This window comes from Rousettus aegyptiacus, unplaced genomic scaffold, assembly GCF_014176215.1.
Source record: "Rousettus aegyptiacus isolate mRouAeg1 unplaced genomic scaffold, mRouAeg1.p scaffold_m13_p_9, whole genome shotgun sequence".
NCBI classification, from domain to species: Eukaryota; Metazoa; Chordata; class Mammalia; order Chiroptera; family Pteropodidae; genus Rousettus; species Rousettus aegyptiacus.
The window spans coordinates 41150395-41174139 of NW_023416312.1; the positions used below are offsets into that span (position 1 = coordinate 41150395).

At 37.6% G+C, this 23745-nt stretch overlaps 1 non-coding gene across 1 annotated transcript; it reads left to right on the forward strand.

The window, feature by feature from the left end:
- Window positions 1-13396: 13396 nt before the first annotated feature.
- Window positions 13397-13503, forward strand: LOC118608112. The gene has a single exon (XR_004952914.1). It is a non-coding gene; the product is annotated as a U6 spliceosomal RNA (small nuclear RNA).
- Window positions 13504-23745: the final 10242 nt, after the last annotated feature.

Here is a 23745-nt window from a genome sequence, read left to right on the forward strand (position 1 = left end):
GTGATGATAAATTCCTTTAGCTTATTTTTGTCTGAGAAGCTCTTTATCTCTCCAACTCTAAACGATAGCTTTGCTGGGTAAAGTATTCTTGGTTGTAGATCCCGAGTTTTCATCATGTCAAACATTTTGTGCCAAGACCTTCTGTCCTGCATAGTTTCTTTTGAGAAATCAGCTGCCAGTTGTATGCTCCCTTGTAGATAATCAACCTCTTTTCTCTTGCTGCTTTTAAGATTCTCTCTATGTATTTAACCTTTGGTATTTTAATTATGATGTGTCTTGGTGTGGGCCTCTTTGGGTTCCTCTTTCTTGGGACTCTCTGAGCTTCCTGGGGTTGTGTGTCTATTTCTTTCACAAGGTTAAATAAGTTTTTCATCATTATTTCTTCAAATAGCTCTTCAACATCTTGTCTTCCTTTCAGTACCCCTATGACACGGACATTTTGACCTTTAATAGTGTCTTGTAGGTTCCTTAAATTATCATTATAGTCTTGGCTTCTTTTTTCTTGCCATTCTGATTGAACGTCCTTGGCTTCTTCATCCTCCATATAGGTCATTCAATCCTCTTCTTTATTCACTCTGTTCATTCCATTTAATACACTTCCATCTCAGATAATGTGTTCTTCATTTCTGACTGGTTCCCTTTTATAATTTCCATTTCCATTTTTATGTATTTTTTTATCTCCTTGTTAAAGTTCTCACTAAATTCATCTACATCCCCCCTAAGTTTATCAAACATCTTTATAACCAGTATTTTAAACTCTGGATCTTTCAGATTGCTTGACTCCATTATTGCTGGATCTCTTCTGTTTTCTCATATGCTTCTTCTTTGTCTTCCATTCTGGCTAACTTTCTGTGTCTGTTTCTATGTACTAAGCAAAGCCTTTACATCTCCTGGTCTTATTAGTGCAGCCTTTGTGAAGTAAGTATCCAGTGACATGGTCCTGAGAGGAGTTCAGCTGAAGGCCAAATTTAGCCCCAGCCTAAATTTGTCCCTCCCGGGCCACCTGTTAAGATCCAATATGCACCCACAGATGCTGTGCTTATAGTTGCCTGAAGAGGTCATGCCAGAAACTGCATTCAGCTGCCACAAGTGTGAGTCTAGGCACTGCTCAGCAAGGGGCACCTGACTCACCGAAGATACATTTGGATGTGGCTTGGGTGGGGCTGCAAGTTGGGGAAGGTGGAGTTTCAGGGAATCCTCTGGGTGGAGTGACCTCTATTATCCAAGCTGATTAAGTCTCAGCTATTGTGGAGCTGGGAGCGGGGAGGGTTCCACAGAGAAACAGTGGATACCTCCAGAACTTCTATACAGAGTGAGTCTTGCCTCTTGCCCTCACCCTGACAACTCAGTGTCCCCATGTAAGTCCGTGGTGCCCCTGGAGCAGTGAAACCAGCGCTGGTCCTCAGAGAGAGCAGATTCGTCACTGTAAAAGTCTGCTCATGGACATGGCCCCTTTAAGAGACATCTGCAGCTGCTAACTGCCACTGCTATGGCCTCTGTCCCACTCAGCCACTCAAGATCTGGCAGCCTGGTGTCCTTGCCCAATCCTACCTCCTCTCATTTCAGTGTGATTTCTTACTTTTCTCCCTAGTTATAAGGCTTGTTCATCCAGATCCCAGGCAATTTTCTTTGCTGTTTGCTCCTTGTTTCTTTCACTACTTTGCTTTGGTCGCAAGTGGAATGAACAGAGCCTCTATCATCTATGCAATTTTTTTTCTCTGTCTTTGAGTTTTAAGAATTTTATTTTAATGTATCTCAGAGTAATATTCTTTGAATCATTCTCTTTGGGAATCTTTGTTTTTCATGGGTCTAGATAGCCATATCCCTCCTTACATTTGAGAAGATTTTAACCATTATTTCTTTTTAAAAACTTTCTGATTCTCTTTTTTTTTTCTCCTTCTAGAAAGGAGACTCCCATATATGCCAGAGAGTTTCTTCTTTTTTATTATTTTATGTTTTTAAGTTTATTGGGTAACATTGGTTAATACAATCATAATTTTTGGGTGTACATTATAATTTGACATCTATATATTCTATTGTGGGATTACCACCCAGAGTCCAGTTTCCTTCAGCTACCATATATTTCATCCCCAATGCCCACTTCATCCTCCCCCACCTCCCCTATATTTGACCCCCTTTATCCTGTCTACCTCTTCCCTCTTCTCCCACCCCCCACCCTCTGGTAACCACTAGTCTATTGTCCATGTCCTTGAGTGCCTGTCCTGTTCATTTGTTGCTTTTAGGTTTATATCCCACACATAAGTGATATCATGTGATTTTCAACTTTTTTTTTGTCTGGCTTACTTCCCTTAGCATGATTATCTTGAGGTCCATCCATGTTGTAAATGGCAGTATTTCATATCTTCCTATGTCTGAGTAATATTCCATTGTATATATGTACCTAGCTTTATCCAATTGTCTACTGTAAAACACTTCAGTTGTTTCCATGTCCTGGATAACATGAATAAAGCTGCTATGAATATCGGTGTGCAAATATCATTTCGAATATGAGTTTTCAAGTCTTTGAGGTAAACATCCAGTAAAGGGATTGCCGGATCATATAGTAGATCAATTCTTAGTTTTCTGAGGAACTTCCATACTGTTTTCCATAGTGGCTGTACCAATTTGCAGTTCTGCTAGCAGTGTATGAGGGTTCCTTTTTCTTTGCATCCCCTTCAACACTTGTTATCAATTGTGCTGTTGATAGAGCTGTTCTAACAGGTGATAGACAGTGTCTCATTGTGGCTTTGATTAGCATTTCCCTAATAGCTAGCTAGTCATGTCGAGTATCTTTTCAGATGCTTAATGGCTGTTTGCATGTCTTCTTGGGAGAAGTGTCTGTTCAGGTGCTCTGCCTATTTTTTGATTGGATCATTTGTTTAATGTCGTAATTGAGTAATATGAGTTCTTTGTATATTTTGGATATTAGGCCTTTATCAGAAGCATTGCTTACAAATATATCGTCCCATTGGAATGGTTGTCTCTTTACCTTGTTGACAGTTTATTTTGCTATGAATATTTTTAGTTTAATGAAGTCTCATTCACTTATCTTTGCTTTTACTTCTCTTGCCTCTGAGAACAAATTTGTAAAATCATCTTTATGTCCAAGGTCCATGAATTTAGTTCCTATGTTTTTTCTATGTACTTTATTGTTTCAGGTCTTATATTCAGGTCCTTAATGCATTTTGAGTTTATTTTGATCTATGGTGATAGACAACAGTCTAGTTTCCTTCTTTTGCTGATGGCTTTCCAGTTTTCCCAGTACCATTTATTGAAGAGGCTTTTATTTCTCCACTGTATTTTTTGGCTTTTTTTGTCAAAAATTATTCGCACATATAAATATGGGTTTACTTCTGGACTCTTGATTCTGTTCCACTGGTCCATGTGTCTGTTTTTCTGGCAATACTGGGCTATTTTGATTATTGTTGCTCTGTAGTATAATTTGATGTTAGGCAGAGTGATGCCTCCAGTGTTATTATTTTTTCTCAGGATGGCTTTGGCAATTTGGGATCTTTTGTGCTTCCATACAAATCTGATTACTTTTTGTTCTATTTCTTTAATAATAATAATAATAATAATAATAATAATAATAATAACAATAAAATGCTGATGGAATTTTGATGAGGATTGCATTAAATCTGTATAATTCTTTAAGTAATAAGGTCATTTTAACTATGTTGATTCTTCCAATCCAATAACATGGGATATCTTTCCATTTCTATGTATCTTCTTTAATTTATATTAATAATGTCTTATTATAGATTTCATTATATAGGTTCCTTAAAGTTTAGTTAGATTTATTCCTAGCTATTTTCTTCTTTTTGATGCAATTGCAAAAGACATTATTTATTCCACTTTTTTCCCCCCCAAGAAGTCATTATTAGAATATAGGAGTGCTATGGATTTTTGAACATTAATTTAGTATTCAGACACTATACTCTATTTGCTAACGTTTTCTGGTAGTGTTCTTGTGGAGCTTTTAGAATTTTCTATAAGAGAATCATATAATCTGCAAGTAGTAACAGTTCAATTTCATTTCCTATTTGGATACTTTTTATATCTTTATTTTGATTGATTGTGCTCGCTGGAAACTCCAATGTTACATTGAATAACAGTGGTCATAGTGGACAGCCTTATCTTGTTCCTGACTTAGATGAAAGGCTTTTAGTTTTTTACCATTAGGTATAATGATTGCTGAATATTTGTCATGTATGGCCTTCATTATGATAAGGTACTTTCCTTCAATACTGATTTTATTAAGTGTTTTGATCATAACTGGATGCTGTATCTTGTTGAAGGCTTTTTATGCATCTCTTCATATGATCATATAATTCTTATTTTTTAATTTTTTATATGGTATATCACATTAATTGATTTGCATATCTCAAACCATCACTGTGCCCCTGAGATGAAGCCCAACTGATCATGGTGTATAATTTTTTTAATATGTTGTCCTATTTGATTCACTAGTACCTTATTTAGGATTTTTGCATATTTATTCATGAGAGATATTGGTCTGTAATTTTCTTTTCTTGTGTTATGTTTACCAGGTTTTGGTGTATGAGTAATATTGGCCTCATAAAATGAGTTGTGAAGGATTGCCTCCTTTTCTATTTTTTGGAAGAGTTTGAGGAGAATGTGTATTAAATCTTCTTTGAATATTTGGTAAAATTTACTGGGGAAGCCATCTGGTCCTGGGCTTTTACTTTTTGGTAGGTTTTTGATGACCGTTTCAATTTCCATACTGCTGATCAGTCTATTTAGATTTTCCAGTTCTTCTTGATTTAGTCTAGAAAGGTTGTATATTTCTAAGTGCTTATCTGTTTCTTCTAGGTTATTAAATTTGGTGTTATATAATTTTTCATAGTATTCTTGTATGATCCTTTGTATTTCTGCAGTGTCCGTTGAAATCTCTCCTCTTTCATCCCTGATTTTGTTTGTGTCCTTTCTCTTTTTTTCTTTAGTGACTCTTACTAGGGTTTTTTCAATTTTATTAAACTTCCTAAAGACCCAGATCTTAGTTGCTTTTTTTTCTATTTTTTTCATTGTTGTTGTTTTCAATTTCACTTAATTCTGTTCCAATTGAGATTATTTCTTCCCTTCTGCTGACTTTAGGCTTCATTCGTTCTTCCCTTTCTAGTTTTTAAAGATGAAGTGCTAGGTTGTTTATTTGGACTCATTCTTGTTTTTGGAGATAAGCTTGTAATGATATAAACTTTCCTCTAATGACCACTTTTGCCATGTCCCAAAAGTTTTGATATGTTGCACTATCACCATCATTCATTTCTATGTATCTCTCGATCTCTCTTTTTATTTCTTCTCTGACCCAGTTTTTCTTCAGTAGCATTTTGTTCAATCTCCATGTACTTGTGTTTCTTCACACTTTCTTTTTACAATTGATCTCCAGCTTCAAAGCATTATGACCAAAGAATATGGTTAATATTATTTTAATCTTCACATATTTGTTGAGGCTATCTCTGTGTCCCAGTATGTGGTCAATCTTTGAGAATGTTCCATGTGCACTAGCAAAGACTGTATAAGCAGCTGTTTTGGGATGAAGGGCTCTGTAAATGTCAATTATGTCCAGTTGGTCTAATGGGTCATCTAAAAATGTTATTTCCTTATTGATTTTCTATTTGAATGATCTGTCCATATTTGACAGTGGGATATTTAAGTCCCTCACTATGATAGTGTTTTGGTCTGGTTCTTCCTTTAGTTCTATTAGTAATTGCTTTATATATTTTGGGGGTCCCTGATTGGGAGCATAGATATTAATAAGTGTTACATCTGCTTGGTGTATGACTCCTTTTATCATTATGAAGTTTCCCTCAGTATCTTTTTTTACTTCTTTTTTTATTTTGAGGTCTAATTCATCCGATATTAACACTGCTGCTCCCACTTTTCTCTGAATGCCATTTGCTTGAAAGATCATTTTGCACCCTTTCACTTTGAGTCCATATTTGTCTTTGGAACTGATATGTGTCTCCTAGAGGCAGCATATGGTTGGGCTTTGTTTTTTTGTTCCAATCTACAACTCTGTGCCTTTTTATTCATGAGTTCGATCCATTTACATTTAAAGTGATAACTGAAATATGAAGCTTTTCTATAGCTCTTTTATCTTTTGTTTTCTGGTAGCTCAGTGTTTCCATTGCTTCCTTCTCCTTGTGTTTCTGTTTTCTTTATTTTCGTTGGGTTTTGGGTGTTTTGTCTCTTTTCCTTGTTGTCTTATGTTATATACATCGGTTCTGAATCTTTCTATGTGTTACCATTACAAATATGTAAAAGATGGTTATGTGTATGTATGTGTGTGTGTGTGTGTGTATATATTATTCCACTTATGCCTAATCTCTATTCCTCTTTGTGAATCTAGATCTTTGAATTCTTCCCTTTTCTACTCTTGTTGTCTCAATTCGTCCTTATGTATGCTGAGTGTTCATTACTGTCTTGCAATAACAAATCTCTTCTTATTTAAGCTTATAACGCCCTATTCTGTCTGCCTGTTAGTCATCTTACTCATAGTTATGTATTTTTTTCTTTTTCTTTTTTTTCTTTTTTCTTTTTTTTAGGTAAGTTGACCGCTTTCAATATTTTCTGCATTGCAAGCCTTGTAATGGAGAATTCCCTCAATTTTTATATGTTTGGAAAAGTCTTTACTTTTCCTTCATGTCTTAAGGAGAGCTTTGCTGGATACATTATTCTTGGCTTGTGGTTCCTTTCATTTAATAGCTTGAGTATTAGATTTCATTCTTTTTTTTGCTTGTAAGGTTTGTGCTGAGAAATCTGACGATAATCTAATTGGTTTTCCTTTATAATTTACCATTTTCTGTTAACTGGCTGCCCCAAGAATCCTTTCTTTGTCGTTGATTTTTGATCATTTTAATACAATGTATCTTGGAAAGGCCTTTTTGGATTGAGATAATTGAGTGTTCTATTGACTTCTTGAATTCCAAGCTCTAGCTTATTCCTTACATTTAGGAAATTCTCACCAACTTATTTGTCTAAAAATGCTTTCTAATCCCTGCTCCTTTTCTTCTATGAAATTGCCTGTTAGTCTTGTTTCCTGTCCTGATGGTATCAGCTAGTTCTTTAATTTCTCTTTCATTCTTTTTTATTCTTCAATTTCTCTCTTCTTCCTTCTGATTTATTTCTAGATTTCTGTCTTTGATATCACTGATCCTTTCGTCCATTTGGTCAACTCTATTTTCCAAGCTTGCTATTTCCCTCTTCATCTCTTTCAGTGTGTTCTTCATTATCAGAAGTTCTATTTTATTTTTAGGGTTTCAATCTCTTTACTAAAACACTCATTCTGATGGTCTACTTTTGTTCTTGATTTCTGGAATTGTTGGTCTGAGTTCTTTTGCATCTCATTGAGTTTCTTCATAAGTACCATCTTGAATTCTCTGTCATTTAAGTTGCATATTTCTATGTCTTTAAGCTTATTTTCTGGAGATTTTTCTTTTTCTTTCTGAGTTGCCTTGTCACCCTCGTTGTTCATGGTGTTTAGTGGACTATTTCTCCTACTCGAGATTAATGGAAGTGTAGTCTGCTTTTTTTACCAGAAAGATTTATCATATAAAGGTCTCTCTTTAGCCTGTTGCTAGGAAGGTGTTTTGCTTTGGTTTCTAGTAGGTGTTATCTAAACTCATGGATCCCTGCTTTATATAAAGTCTTACTAATGCTTTTTTTCCCTTAAATATAATCAGTTATGCTTGCTATCCTCAGTCTCAGTCCCTGTCAGTGTTAGCAACAGTTTTGGTATTATTTGCTGAGATTCCCCTGGGGCTTCACTGTGTTCTGTTTTGGAGTATATGAGGACAAAGCCCTCTGGGTTGGACAATGGGGGCAGTGGCTCATGTTTTGCAGCCTGGCTAGTAATAATCAACTGTTGCTTCTCTGCCATCTCCATTTCTCTGCTGTCTGCCCTGACCTCTGATCACTGCCCCTGGGTTGAGCTCACAGCTCTCTCAGGCAATCTGCTGTACTGTCTCCCCTCCACCTTCTCCTGTAGAGAGTTCCAGCTATGTGAGACAGCTTCTTTTAATATCTGTGTCTACTTCCTGATTCCCATGTTTCTGACCTGTGGTAGCTCTTATGCAGAGATCACTCAGATGTGCTTATGTGAAGGTCAGGTGTTTTTTGTTGAGTTTAAATGTTCAGCTTATTGTCATTTCATGGGGAGAGATCTGGGGACATCTATCACTCTGCCATGCTTCTGACATCACTCTCTGCATATGCCTATTTGAGTTAGTGTTTCGGTTTCTTCAGATAAATATCCATAAATGGGATTGCTCGGTTCTTCTTTCTTTGTCTCTTGTCATAGACTTTATTTTAATGTCTATTCTGTCTGATATATGTATTGCTACTCCAACTTTTTAAATTTCCATTTACATAAAATATCTTTTTCCTTCCCTTTATTTTCAATCTGTGTGTGTCTTTCAATCTGAATGGGTCTCTTGTAGGCAGCATGTGTATTAGTCTTGCTTTCTTATCCATTCAACCACCCTATATTTTTTGATTGAATCATTTTATCCATTTACACTTAAAGTAATTATTAATAGGTTTGTAGTTATTGCCTTTTTAATTAATATTTCTAGTTTTTACTTCATCTTCTTAAAGAAGGCCCTTTAACATTTCTCATAGTACTAGTTTGATGGTGATGAACTCCTTTAGCATTTACTTGTCATCATCTTCTTCTTCTTCATCTTTATTTTTGAAATTTTAGGTTTGTTTATCTGTATTTCACTAATATAAAAAGACTCCTATGTGTAAATGCCATGTGACATTAAGCAGAACCTCTATACTTCTGTCAGTGCTTATTTGTCATATGTGGTACATTTATCCAACATGTGCACTACTTTCATGCAGAAAATATTAATTTTATGATGTTAACACACTCAACCATGATGTAACCTTTTAAAATATATTGTTCTGTGCATTTCATTGGTTCAGGTAAGAGACCAAGTTGTATAATATACTGACTTACTTACTTAGTACCCAGGCAAACTTGATGGATTTTTGAAACTATTTCAACCATTATTGCCTTCTCTCAATACTAATAGGCACTTGTATATCTGAGCTCAGCTACAGAATAGCCCGAAGTCTATATTACTGCATAATCATCAGGTTGGTTCAACATGTCAGTGATGACAGATGACCTAATTTTTTACTGAGAGTTACCCATTCAAAACATCTAACTTTTATAGATGCACAAATCAAGTGATATTATTAGAAGTACACTTTGTATTTTTGCAACTACACATTAACTTTTTTATTATTGCTACTATATTGTGTATTTCCAGGGGGTGACATTAACATATTAGTCTATTTGAATGATTCTCTAGGAGTTTCATATTGCACAGCCTATTTGGCCATGCATTGTAAAGTGTCATCTTTTTGTTATTTTTTATTGATAGATAATTAGTGAACAAATTCTACACACTGATCACAATAGCTTAGAACAAAGACAGTGCTTAATATAGCCTATGCAGTCAAAATAATAAAATATCATTGTCCCAAATCTGAATTTGTATATGGTAATGTTTTATACACTTCCACTCAAAATATTTTTGTATTAAGGCCTTTTGTGGCAAACAACAAAAAGCAAATTTGACAAACTTAAGTGAAAGAAGTTTAGTAAAAGAACAATGAAGGCTCATAGAATTTATGAAAGTCTAGAAGAACAGGAGGATCCAAGAAAGCAAGAAGCAGGAAATGAAAATCAAAGCCTCTGTTTTTAAAGTAGAGTTCACCTGTTTAGAAGTTATTTCTGGTTTTCCAGTTCTATTTGCCCTTACCACCATGGCTGCTGCTCTGGTAAGTATTATGTACAAATAGACTTTCTAAATTTATTACTGTCTTCAAAATTTAAAATCCAGAGAAAGGGCTTTTGTTTAACTGAGATTAAGTGGTCAACCTTTTGATTTCTCAGATCCAATAGTCAGAAGAATGAAATTGGGCAAGGGGAAATGAGTGCTCAGAATTATTATTACACAAATATTATACATAATGAGGAAGTGGCATGAACCTGAGAATGGAAGTGTCAAGTCACCCAATATTATCTAGGTGTTACATTCTTTAAACTGAATCTACCTAGGTGTCACTTAGAAATGGCACTACTTCAAAAGGTGTCATTTTCCCCCTATATTATGTTAGAAGAACACTGAATGGCCCAGTGATTTATTTACTTTCTCGCCTCTCCTGATTCTATTCTTTCCTTATCTTTACTTGAATTTCAGTGCAGCTTTTACTTTAATAACCTTATATAAAAACTAATTTACACTGGAATTTGGATTCCTGTGACTGGTTTCTTTTTGTTTCTTAAAATCATTAAATATATGACTCAATACCTTATTTTACCTATTTCATACCTTTTGAGGTATAGCATTCTTATTATGTTCCTGAGTTATGACTCCACCTTCTTCTGTGCTTCAGATTATTCTAGGCTAGGGCCTTTCTTCTTGGCCAAAGTGGTGTGTCAAGAGTTTCTTTTCATTGCCCTTACAGGTAACTGATCATATCTATATCCAGCATGTTTCCATCCATTCTGATCTTTTGCCGCCCTCTAGTGGTCAATAATTGCTTAATTTCACTTGAGACATCACTATTATCTATCATCAATATCTGTCTATCTATCTATCTATCTATCTATCTATCTATCTATCTATCTATCCATCCATCCATCATCTATCTATCTACCGTCTATCTATTCATTCTCTCAGGTTGTGTCTAAAAAAGGGAAGAGGAGGAGGAGAAACAAACTAGAAAACACATGAACACAGGTATATATATGTATATATATACATATTCATTCAAAATTTAGGAAAAATATTATTTACAATATTTGGTGGAACATAACCATTAGCTCTACTGATAGGGATTTATTTCCTTTTTGCTTATTTATAAGAAAGCAGAAAAATTTAACCATACAGAATGGAATTCTGCTGTATTATAGTAGCTTACTTTAATAGTCTTAGGGATATTGAGGTAGATAACAATGTATATAAAGTAAAACAAAGGCTAACCTCATCTGTTTTCCAAACAATATATTATTACTAGTATTTTACTATTACTACTACTACTTATACAACTACTACACTATTATTACCACCATATTAATCTAATAATAACAATTAGCATATAATAAGCACTAACTTTATACTAAGACAATGTGCTAATTAAAATAGATCTCATTTAGTACTCAAACCAACCCTCTGAGACATATACTATTATTAGCCCTCACAGATAAAGAAATTAAAGCTTCGAAATGTTAGATGAATTGTCTAAGTTTTTTAGCTAGTTAGGGGCAGATTTGGGATGTGAGCACAAGGAATCTTTTCTCAGTCTTTTTTAAAAAATTAGTTTTAGGTATACAGTACATTGGTTAGACATTTGTATAGTTTATGAAATGATCCCCTAATTATTCTATCACTCATCTGGCTCTACACATAGCCATGACAATACTACTGACTACAATCTCTATTCTGTACTCCCTATCTCCATGACTCTGAGACTCCAAATGCTTAACCCTTAAGCCAACCATTGAGGACAATGAAACCACTGCAGGAAATGTTGCACATTACTCTCTTAATCTTCTTATAGGAGTTTTAAAATTTCAGGTCTTACAATCAACTCTTTAATTCATTTTGAGTTGATTTTTTTGTATGGTGTAATATAGGGATTTGGTTTCATTCTTTTGCATTTGTCTATCCAGTTTTCCCAACATTATTTATTGAAGAGACTATCCATTGCCCATTGTATATTTTTGGCTCCTTTGTCATAATTTAATTTCTTTTCTCCCTTGAATGTACCATTTTTTCTTGTGTCTTTGCATGCCTTGAAATGTTTTTGTTGAAAACTGTACATTTGAATATTATTACGTGATAGCTCTGGAAATCAGTTTTCCCTGCTCCCCGCAATTCATGATTGCTGCTTCCTATAGGTAGTTTTTGCTTGCTTTTGGGGGGACTTATTTATAGTATTTCTCAAAATCTGTATTCTATGTGGTCTCTAAAGTCTATGTTTTTCTGCTTATTGGTCAGCCAGTATCTTGACAGTTACTTCAAAAGCCTAGCTTCAAAGAAAGAAAATAAAATCTCTTGCTCTTTGCTGATTGGCTCTGTGTTGGAGTTCTTTAACACTAGCCATGCCATAGATAAAGCTTGCCTTAGATTTTACTTCCTGATTTCATGGAGCCTAAAGGTTGTCCAAAGATATAAATTTAGTTTATTCTCTTATTTTTTTTTTCCGAAAATGGATATAGCACAGACATCTATATGGACTTCTTAATTCTACTGTATGTTCTGGAGCTTTAAAAGACCATAATTTTCCCATCTATCTTCTTTCCTAACCTCTTCTTTCTAAGGCATTTTGGGCTGTCCATTGCTTGTACACACTGTTACCTTTTACTTCAGACTGCTTTATTCAACACTTCTGCATTTAAATGCTCTCAGTCAATGCCACATTGGAAGCCATAGCAGCCATGGGAATCTTCTGAGTTGGGCAAAACAAAGTCAAGCCTTTGCACCAGTCGTTCACATAGGATTAAACACAAAACCACAATTTTTTTTTGAGAGAAAGGTCTTTTTGCTCTCTTGACACTAGCAACCTGAACTAGGAAAGTGGGCTGTTATGTTCATGGCAGCTGCCAATTTAGAGGATCAGAGATGGTAAATGGGTAATTTAAAAAGTGTATGCTCTCTTGCTGCAATATAGTAGCTACATTCTTTGTTTAATTCTCTCCCCAGTTGTAATTTTTGACTAGATAACGGAGTTTTGTAGAAATTAATTCTGACAGCATTTTCCAGCTTTTTTTTTTTTTTTGCTTTTTTTACTGGGATGGAACCCTTGTTTTCCTTATTCTTTTATTTTTGATGATGTCACTTCCTAGGTCTATTTTTTAAGTCTCATATCGATTCTTATTTATTTCGTATATAATTTTAACTTCTGTTTTCTAAATGTAACCTCAAGGAAAAAACTTATAAAATAAATAACTTTGTGCAATTAACATCTTACTTTCTCAAGATCATTTTGAACATTACGTATAGCTGGGCTATTTAAATTTCCCCCTATTCTTTCTCCCTGATGCTTTTTAAACTTTTTTCTTGTCAAAGAGGCTAAGTAGTTGACACATATATAATAGTCTAGGACAAGAGTATTTGCAAAAGTCCTAAAATTTTTTATTACAGAGGGTAGATTTCAAAAATTTTGAGTGGTAGTGAATTCTTTACTTTGTTTTTGCTAGTATCTCTGAGAAAAGCTATATTGGAGTCGATGTTTGGTTTTCAGCCTTTAGTTTATCATTCAGATAAGTTGACCTTTGGGTGTTCTGTCTCCTATATTTCAAAAGACCATGCATAATTTAAAAGACCATAATTTTCTTCATAAATTCCTCATAATGGTGCTCACTTTGGTAGCGCATATACTAAAATTGGAACAATACAGAGAAGATTAGCATGACCCCTGCATAAGGATGACACATAAATTTGTTAAGCATTCCATATTTTTAATAAATCAGACAGAAAAAGTTGAGAACCATATGTGGGATATAAAACTGAAAGCAACAAACAAACATGACAATCAAACAAAGACTCATGGATATAGACAGTGGATTAGTATTTACCAGAGGGTAGGGGAACAGAGAAGAGGTAGATAGGGGCAAAAGGGGTCAAATATTTGGTGACAGAAGGAAATATAACTTTGGATGGTGAACACACAATGCAATATGTATATGGCAAACTTGCGAATTGCATGCTCGAAACTTATTTAATTTTATTAATCAATGTCGCCCCAATCATTTTTAATAAAAATAGCCAAATATTTTTATGATAATAATCATGATGTCCAATTCCCCCCCCCCAAAAAAAAAGTTCCCTATAATGGCCATTATAATTTTAAGTCTTAAAAATGTTGTCATTTATCTAGGTAAGTAAAAACTTAGCATTATAATGAAGTACATATAAAACCAGTTGTGGGTCCCAGGCCTGGCTGGTCCCAGGTCTTGCTGTGATCCAGGCTCATGGGTAGGAAAAGGACCTGGAATTAGAATGTTATATTAGTGTAGTAGGATACCTGCACCTAACTCATATAAGAATGATTCAGCTTATTGTATCACACATGTGTGGCAGAATGCCATTATTGTTCTTGGACACATATAAAGCTCATGGAGTCCTCTAATGGAGCAGAAGTAGATTTCCACAATAAAGTACGCACCTGTTATTTCATTCTCATGTTGGCCCCTTGTATGTTCTTTCAACTGGGAGTCTCACCACTGAAACCTTCCTTTCTCAGTCAACTAGTTGCCGACACGTGGTTGTAGCCAACAGGATGAGGTGAGTACAGCCCCCAGCACAAGGCAAAACTGGGATAGAAGATACCCGGGTGGAGGACGTATGGCCCCCCACCTCCCAGTGGTATCCTGTGGCAGCATATATGGCTACATGGATGCCCCAGAGGATTGGGATGGAGTGAAGCCATGTCCAGAGGACATCTGGAAAGCCCTGAAGATGTTGGAGCCAAATGTCCCAACCACTCACCAAGAGGCAGCGGGTTGGGTGGCCTGGATATTCCTGGTGGCAGGCCAGCCTGGAGATTCAGGACCAGGTTCAGCGGGTTGCAGCAGCTACAATGCCAGGAAAAAGTGCTGGAAAGGTGGCTGGTGGTAGTAGAATGCATGCTGCAGGGCCCTGAAGAGTCACTGCCATCATCTCAGTCTGGGAGCCTGCCAGCAACACCACAACAGGCGCGGCTGGTGATACGGTGGCAGGTCAAAGTGGAACACCCGTTGGCAGTGGGGTTGAGGGGTGGGAGGGAGTGGTAGGAGGCAAGCCGGCGGCATCCCCCAGGTCAAAAAGCATAACACCTTGATTCAGTACACCCCTGGTGAACTCCAAGACCTGACAAAACAGGTATGGCAGAGAACCAGGGATACGGTTCTGGGGTGGTTGCTGTGGCTCTTGGTTTACAGAGCTGAAGGGACAGAATTATTTCCAGAAGAAATGGCTCAAGTGGCCTCCATATCAGTGATACCGTTCCTCAGGTAGCACCTCCAGAATGTGGTGCATACATCGTGGGTCACAAGTAATCACTCCCTGATTGTATCATGTCTGCTGCACAGACAGTGTGGGCCGACTGAGGGGAGCTGCCAGAGACAATGAGCAGATGGACCACATACTTATATCTGGTCCAGGGAACTTGGGAAATGGGCATGCGGCAGATGATGTTTCATACCCGGTATACTAGCCCTGATGAAGAGGTATTTACAACCCAGATGAAGGACTTGATTTTGACTTCTGGCCCTGCGGGTACTTTTAGCACTACAGCGGCACTGCTAGCCTCTTATGTAGGTAGGTGGATCCAAGAAGCGACATTCTCCATGGCTAGGTCGGGGGATGTGGAAGTGAAAAGCAAGGAGTGTTCAGCCTAAGTGAGCTCTGTACGCCCCCCACCACCACCCTGTACTCCCAAACCTGCCAGTTCATGGATGGAGGCATGGCCTAAAAGGAGGAGCAGAGCAGCCTCCAGATAATTCAGCCATGAAACTGGGCTGCAGGAAGATGTAGTTTGATTTCCTCACAGCAGGTGTTGCAGCAACTTAATGAAGTGCTGCTGGTGCTGTGGAATCAGCTGTGCCCTGACCAGCAATTCATTCTTATTTCCAGGAAAGTCAGAACCTGTGAGGTGTGGCTGGCCAATTATCTCCCTGATTAGGCATGCAGCTGGGACACCCTGTTAGCAGGGGAGCCGGTTGACCTGAGGCCATGTATGGAACTGACTATACATTGGTCCTCTCGCAATGTACAGACGGTATTAGCCCTTGTGGACATGGGTGCTGACAGAACTCTGCTTTATGGGAATCCAGACAAGTTTCCCACTCATTGAAGCCACAGAAGGCTATGGGGATCAAATCATTTGCGTGCAGCAGGTCCTGTAACACTGGGTATTAACAGACTGCCTCCTCGGATATACTAAATGTACATGTTCCCATATAGGAATACATTTTGGGGAATTATGTTTTGCGAGGCTTGACTGTGAATATCATCGCTAATGAATTCTGTCTTCACATCCAGGTGATGAAAACAATTATCTGGGATTTCCACGACATGCCCCATTGGTGTTGCCCTAGGCTACCCAGGTAGTCAACACAAAACAGTATTGCCTGCCCAGTGGCCATGAGGAAATAGGGCTCACCATTATGGAGCTGGAAAAAGCTGGTGTCCTTCGTTCTACTCATAGCCCATACAACTCCCTCTCATGGCCAGTGAAGAAACCTGCTGGCTCCTGGCACATGACAGTTAACTAATGGGAGCTCAATAAGGTTACGCCGCCCCTACATGTTGCCGTGCCAAACATCATGGACATTATGGACCAGTTGCCACATAAACTTGGACAATATCATTATGTGGTGGACTTGGCAAATGCCTTTATCTCTATTTCCATAACCCAAGAAAGTCAAGAACAGTTTGCTTTAACCTGGGAAGGGCAACGGTGGACATTCCTCATCTTTCTCCAGAGCTATCTGCAAGGCCTACCTTGAGCCATAGTCTCATGGTTCGAGGTTTAGCCACGTAGAAACAACCACTTGCAGTGCTCTTGTACCATTACAGTGATGATATAATGCTGACCTCTGATTCTCTTACAGAACTAGAAGCAGTGGTAACCAGCCCGTGAGAAGCTCTTGCTGACTGGGGTTGGGCAGTCAATGAGGACAAGGTCCAGGGACCTGGGTTTTCTGTCAAATTCTTGAGAGTTGTCTGGATGGGTAAGACAAAAGTAATGCCAGAGGCAGTGATTGATAATATACAGGCATATCCCCGACCTGAAACTGTGAAGTAGCTCCAAACTTATTTGGGACCGCTGGGGTGTTGGAGAGTGTTCATTCTTCATTTGGACTCCTTGATGCAACCCTTGCACTGTCTAATGTGACAGGGTTCCCAGTGGGATTGGACCCCCGAGATAGAAGAGGCCTTTAAGGCTACAAAACAAGCTGTAGCACAAGCCTAAACTCTACACATAGTAGATCCAGCCCTCCCATTCCTGCTTACAGTGCAGGTGGATGATGCAAGGTTTGGATGGGGCTTGTGGCAGAACCATGGTTCCTGGAGGTACCAATAGGCTTCTGGTCCTAGTAATGGAAAGGAATGAAAGTATGGTATTCTCTGATAGAGAAACAACTAGCTGCCATATATGTAGCCCTTCTGGCCAGTGAGGCCATCACTGGCCCTAGTCCCATAACCATTCAGTCCACATACCCTGTGGAGGGGTGGCTGTAGTCCTGGGTGAAGACTCCCTGTACAGGAATTGTACAGATCCCTACAATGACCAAGTGGGTGGCATATCTGAAGCAGCAGGCACAGTTCTCTGTGAGTTCCCTGTCAGGTCAACTGCACTCCCTATTAGAACTAGTGCAGTTTCAAACAGAGCTCCAGGTGGAGCCTGCTGAGATGGGAGATGTACCAAGTTCCTATGTAGAGGTCGAGCTCCCATTGCCGAGGATGCCTGGTACACAGATGGCTTGTGCCATGGACAGTCTCCAACGTGGGCTGCTGTGGCATTGCAGCTGTCCACATAAACCTTTTGGTATGAAACTGGTGTTGGGTGGGCCAGTCAATAGGCTGAGCTTCAGGCTGTGTGTTTGGTCCTCATGAATGAAACTGGCCCAGTACACGTCTGCACCAAAATTTGGGCTGTGTATCGAGGTCTAACTCTGTGGCTATTCTGGTGGACTTCCCAGGAGTAGATGATAGGTCACTGCCCCCTATGGGGCTGTAGATTATGGGAAGACCTCTGGAAGCAAAGACTTCAGTAGGGCCCATGGTATACCGTTTTCCCGGCCATTAGCCATTACAGGCCTCAGGCAATGATGCAGGTGATGCGCTGGTACACATTCACTCCACCTATGTACCACTGCTGGTTCCAGTAGACATTGGCCCCTGGCTCCACCAAAGGCTGGGGCATGTAAGGGACCATACCATGGAACAGGTAGCAAAGCGATGGGAGCTATTGTTGACCTGGGCACAAGTGCAAGTTGCTGTGTCACAATGCCCCTGGTTTGCTAAGCAGCACCCAGAGAGACGGCAGGTAAAAAAGTAGCCCAAGGGTGGTGCCCTGCTGGGATAAGCCACTCCAGGAATGGCAAGTGGACTTTATAGGGCCTTTCTCACAGACCAGGGACACTACTATGTGTTCACAGATACGGACATGGCCACCAAACTCAGGTTTGCATGGCCGGTGGCAGCTGCTGATTATGCTGACCAGACACAGGCAGACCTCCAGGAATTGAGTGCTGAAGTCTAAGCCATCCATGTCCCGGAGAAGACCCCTTGAAAACTTGGTGGAATTCCGCGGGGTCTTCCTGGAGCTGGTAAGTAGCTGCCTTAGCCCTGTAGCCTGATAGTGTTTTATTGTTCTTTATATTGTTATTATGGATTGTGGGCCGAAGGTAGTGTCCTCCTGGCCAGATCCCATACCACAACCCTGTAGGGGTGGAGTGTAGGTCCCAGGCCTGGCTGGTCCCAAATCTGGCTGCGATCCAGGCTCACGGCTAGAAATAGGACACCAGATTTAGAATGTTACATTAATGTATTAGGGCGCCTGCACTCAGCTCATGTAAGCATGATTCAGCTTATTGTATCATGCATGTGTGGCAGAATGCCACTATTGGTCTCTGACATATGTGGAGCCCATGCGGTCCCCTAGCATAGAAGCGTGCTCCCTGCAAGAAAGTGGGTGCCTGCCATTTCGTTCTCGCATCGACCCCTTGTGCGTTCTTTCAACTGGGTGTCTCACCACCAAAACCTTCCCTTCTTGATCAGCTTGGCACTAACACCAGGTGTTATGCCAGATGGAACTACTTTACCATAGATGAACTCATAACAAACAAGAAAGATAACACTCTTGTAACTCAAAGCTTGTGCTTATAAAAAGGATCTCAGGGTCTCAGACCGATGGGAGTCTTGGAGGTGGCTAAATGAACAATGATATGATGATTTTTGTCACCATAATATCAATCAAAGAGAGTGTCTTTTATATATATGTATGTATATGTATATATACATGTGTGTGTGTGTATATATGTATGTATGTATATGTATATATATACATATGTGTGTTGTGTGTATATATATGTGTATATATGTGTATATATGTGTGTATATGCTCACATATATATGTGTATATACACATATATATGTGTATATACACATATATGTATATATGTGTATATATATGTGTGTGTGTATATATACACATATATATACATATATACACACACATATGTGTGTATATACATATATATGTGTGTATATATATATATATATAAACACACACATATATATACACATACATATTGACAAGACGGAGTGTCACATGAAGTTTCTGTAAGATACCCAGGCATTTTACCAATCATCTTTGCATGATTTTTTTTTAACCAATCGAATGGACCTCCAATGATTAGTCCGTGGACTTGTATTGGATTATATCAGATCATATCACAAGGTTATTTGATCAGTGTCTCTATTTATTCTTTATGGCACACTCTTTTATATAGTAAATAGAAACAAAACTACTCAGAATAAAGAAAACACATAAGACATGACTTCATTTAAATAGACACCTCTTGAAAACTGTAAATAAACAGAAGAATAAATAGATCACAAAAAAAATGAAATAGTACTCCTTTGAAAAGAAAGATATAAGGGAAACATCATGGAGTGAGAGATATCCCTAGATCTCTCCCCTTGAAATAATAATAAGCTGAACATCTAAAACTCAACAAAAAACACTCAAACTTCACATCAGCACATCTGAGCATAGAATCTACACATAAGAGCTACCATAGGTAAGAACCCCAGGTGTCAGGTGGTAGGAATAAAGAGGAATACAGAATCTCCTTCTCACAGCTGCTAGAGCTCCCTGCAGGAGAAGTTGGAGGGGAGAAGGAGTGGTGAGTTCTTGAAGCGAGTTCATGCAGCAAGTTTCTTGAACATTCCTGCCTGGAATAGTTGTAAGCTCCCCAAGGCCAACTGGTGGCAGGGCCCAATCATCAGGGTGGAAAGCAGAGAAACAACAGTTGATGTTTACCCACCATGCTTGCAAAACTGAGGCAGAACCGCAACCCCCACCCCAAACCAGAGGGCCCCTTTCCCCAACCCGTTGAGACAGATCACCATGGAGCCCCGGGAGAATTTGAGCAAATGCTGCCGAGACTATCACTAACACTGGCATGGACTGAAACTGAGGGTAGCGGGCGTGACTGAAACTGAGGGTAGCGGGCGTGATTAAAGATCTACCAAAAAATAAAAAAGGCATATTTAAAGCTTTATATAAAACAGGAATCCAAGAAGGTCAGACGCCACCTACTGGAAACCCAAAGAAATACTCCTTCTTTGTAACAGGCTAAAGAGAAACCTTTATATGATAAATCTTTCTGGATAAAAAGCAGACTACATTTCCATAAATGCCCAGGCAGAGACATAGTCCATTAAACACCATGAACAACCAAAGTGACAAGGCATCCCAGAAAGAAAGAGAAAAATCTCCAGAAAACAAGCTTACAGACATAGAAATATGCAACTTAAATGATGAAGAATTCAGGATGCCACTTCTAAAAAAAAACAATGAATTCCAAAACAAGTCATATCAACAGTTTCAGGAATGGAAAAAAACGACTAGATGAGCAGAGCAAAAATACCGAAACCCTTGAAAAGAACAGAATAGATTTTCTGGAGGTGAAAAAAAAACACACATTACATGAGTTGAAAAATTAAATAGCAAGCTTAGAAAATAGAGTTGACCAAATGGGAAAAAGGATCAGTGATATTGAAGAGAGAAATCTAGAAATAAATCAGAAGGAAGAAAAGAGAAACAGAAGAATAAAAAAATAATGACAGAGAAATACAAGAACTATCTGATATGACCAGAGGGGAAACATAAGAATAATGGGCATTATGGAAGGTGAGGAAAAAGAGCAGGGACTAGAAAACATTTTCAGACAAATAATTGATGAGAATATCCAAATCTAAGGAATGAGCTGGAGCTTGGAATTCAAGAAGTCAACAGACACCCAATTGCCTCAACCCAAAAAAGGCCTTCACCAAAAAAAAAAAAATGGTATTAAAATTATCAAAAATCAACAACAAAGAATTCTTAGGGCAGCCAGAGAGAAAAAGAAATGGTAACTTATAAAGGAAAACCCATTAGATTATTCTCAGACTTCTCAGTGTGAAACTTACAAACCAGAAAGGAATAGAATCAAATATTTAAACTATTAAGTGAAAGGAGCTACCAACGTAAAATGATGTATCCAGCTCAGTTGTCCCTTAGATATGAAGGAGAAATTAAGACTTTTCAAGACATACAAATATTGAGGGAATTCTCCACTACGAGGCCTGCACTACAGGAAATATTGGAAGGGGTTAGTACACAGAAAGCAAAATAACAAACAAACAAAAAAAAAAGCAAAACATAATTAGAAGTAAAGTGACTACCAGGAAAATAAAAGCAGAGGAGTACAACTCTTATTAAGAACAGGGTATTATACCCTTAAAAAACAAAAAGAAAATTGTTATAACAAGAGAATAATGAATGTTCAGCATGTATAGGGACAAATTGAGATAACAATGACTGAAAAGGGAAGGATTAAAAGATTCAAACTCACAAAGGGGAATGAAGATAAGGCACGCACAGAAGAAAATGGATGATTGTGTGTGTGTGTGTGTGTGTGTGTAATTTTTATATATATATATATATATATATATATATATATATATATATATATATATATATATAAAACTATCCTTTACATATTCATAATTGTAACCACATGCCAAAAATTCAAAACCAAAGTATATAACACAAAAGAAGAAGGACAAGAGGGAAAAACCCACAAAAGCCAACTGAAATAAAGAAAACAGAAATACAAGGACAAGGAAGCAATGGAAACAGTGAGCTACCAGAAAGCAAAACATAAAATAGTTATAAGAAGACCTCATATTTCAAAAATTGCCCTAAATGTAAATGGACTGAACTCACCAATAAAAAGGCACAGGATTGCAGACTGAATCAAAAAACAAAACTCAACCACGTGGTTCCTCTAGAACATAGATCTCAGCTCCAAAGACAAGTATAGACTCAAAGTGAAAGGGTGGAAAATGATAAATCAAACAAATGACATTCAGAAAAAAGCGATAGTGGTACTAATATCAGACAAAAAAGACTTCATAATAAAAAGAATAAAGAAAGATACTGAAGGACACTTCATAATGATAAAGGGAGTCATGCACCAAGAAGACATAAGACTTATTAATATCTATGCTCCCAATCAGAGAGCCCCGAAATATGTAAAGCAATTACTAACAGAACTAAAGGGAGAAACAGGCAAAAACGCTATCATAGTAGAGGACATAAATACCCCACATTCTTCTCTAGTGCACGTGGAACATTCTCAAGAATTGACCACTTACTGGGACACAGAGATAGCCTCAACAAATATAAGAGGGTTGAAATCAGACCAACCATATTCTCTTCTTATAATGCTTTGAAACTGGAAATCAACTGCAGCAAGAAATCAGGAAGAACCACAAATACATGGAGATTAAGCATCATGCTTCTGAAAAACAACTGAGTCAGAGAAGAAATAAAAAGAGAGATCAGGAGATACATAGAAATGAATGACAATGATAGTACAACATATCAAAGCTTTTGGGACGCAGCAAAATCGGTCATAAGAGGAAGCTTCATATCATCACAGGCTTATCTCCAAAAACAAGAATGGTTCAAATAAACAACCTAACACTTCATCTTAAAAAAACTAGAAAAGAAAGAACAAATGAAGCCTAAAGTCAGCAGAAGGAAAGAAATCATTAATTAAAATCAGAGCAGAAATAAATGAAATAAAATAAAATAAAATAAATACAACAAAGAGCTCATTCTTTGAGATGGTTAATAAAATTGACAAACCCATGGCTAAACTCACTAAAGAAAAAAGAGAAAAGACACAAATAAACAAAATCAGGGGTGAAAGAGGGGAAATTATTACTGATATTGCAGAAATACAAAGAATCATATAAGAATACTATGAAAAATTATATAACAATGCATTTAATAACCTAGAGGAAATGGACCAGTACTTAGAAAAATACAATCTTCCTAGACTAAATCAAGAAGAACTGGAAAATCTAAATAGAATGGTTGACAGTATGGAAATTAAAACAATCATCAAAAATCTACCAAAAAATAAAAGTCCAGGACTAGATGGCTTCACCAGTGAATTCTACCATTCAAAGAAGATTTAATACCTATTCTCCTTAAATTCTGAAAAAAATAGAAAAGGAGACAATCCTTCCCAACTCATTTCATAAGGCCAATATTACCCTGATACAAAAACCTGGTAAAGATAACTCAAAGAAAGAAAACAACAGACCAAATCCTTCATGAACACAAATGCAAAAATCCTAAATAAGATATTAACAAACCGAATACAGCAACATATTCAAAAGATTATACACCATAATCAAGTGGGCTTCATCCCAGAGACACAGGGATGGTTCAACATATGCAAACCGATTAACGTGATACACCCCATAAACAAATTAAAAAACAAGAATCATATTATGATATAAATAGATGCAGAAAAATCTTTCAACAAGATACAGCATCCATTTATGATCAAAACACTTATCAAAATTGGTATAGAAGGAAAGTACCTTAACATAGTAAAGGCCATCTATGCCAAACTTTCAGCCAACATTA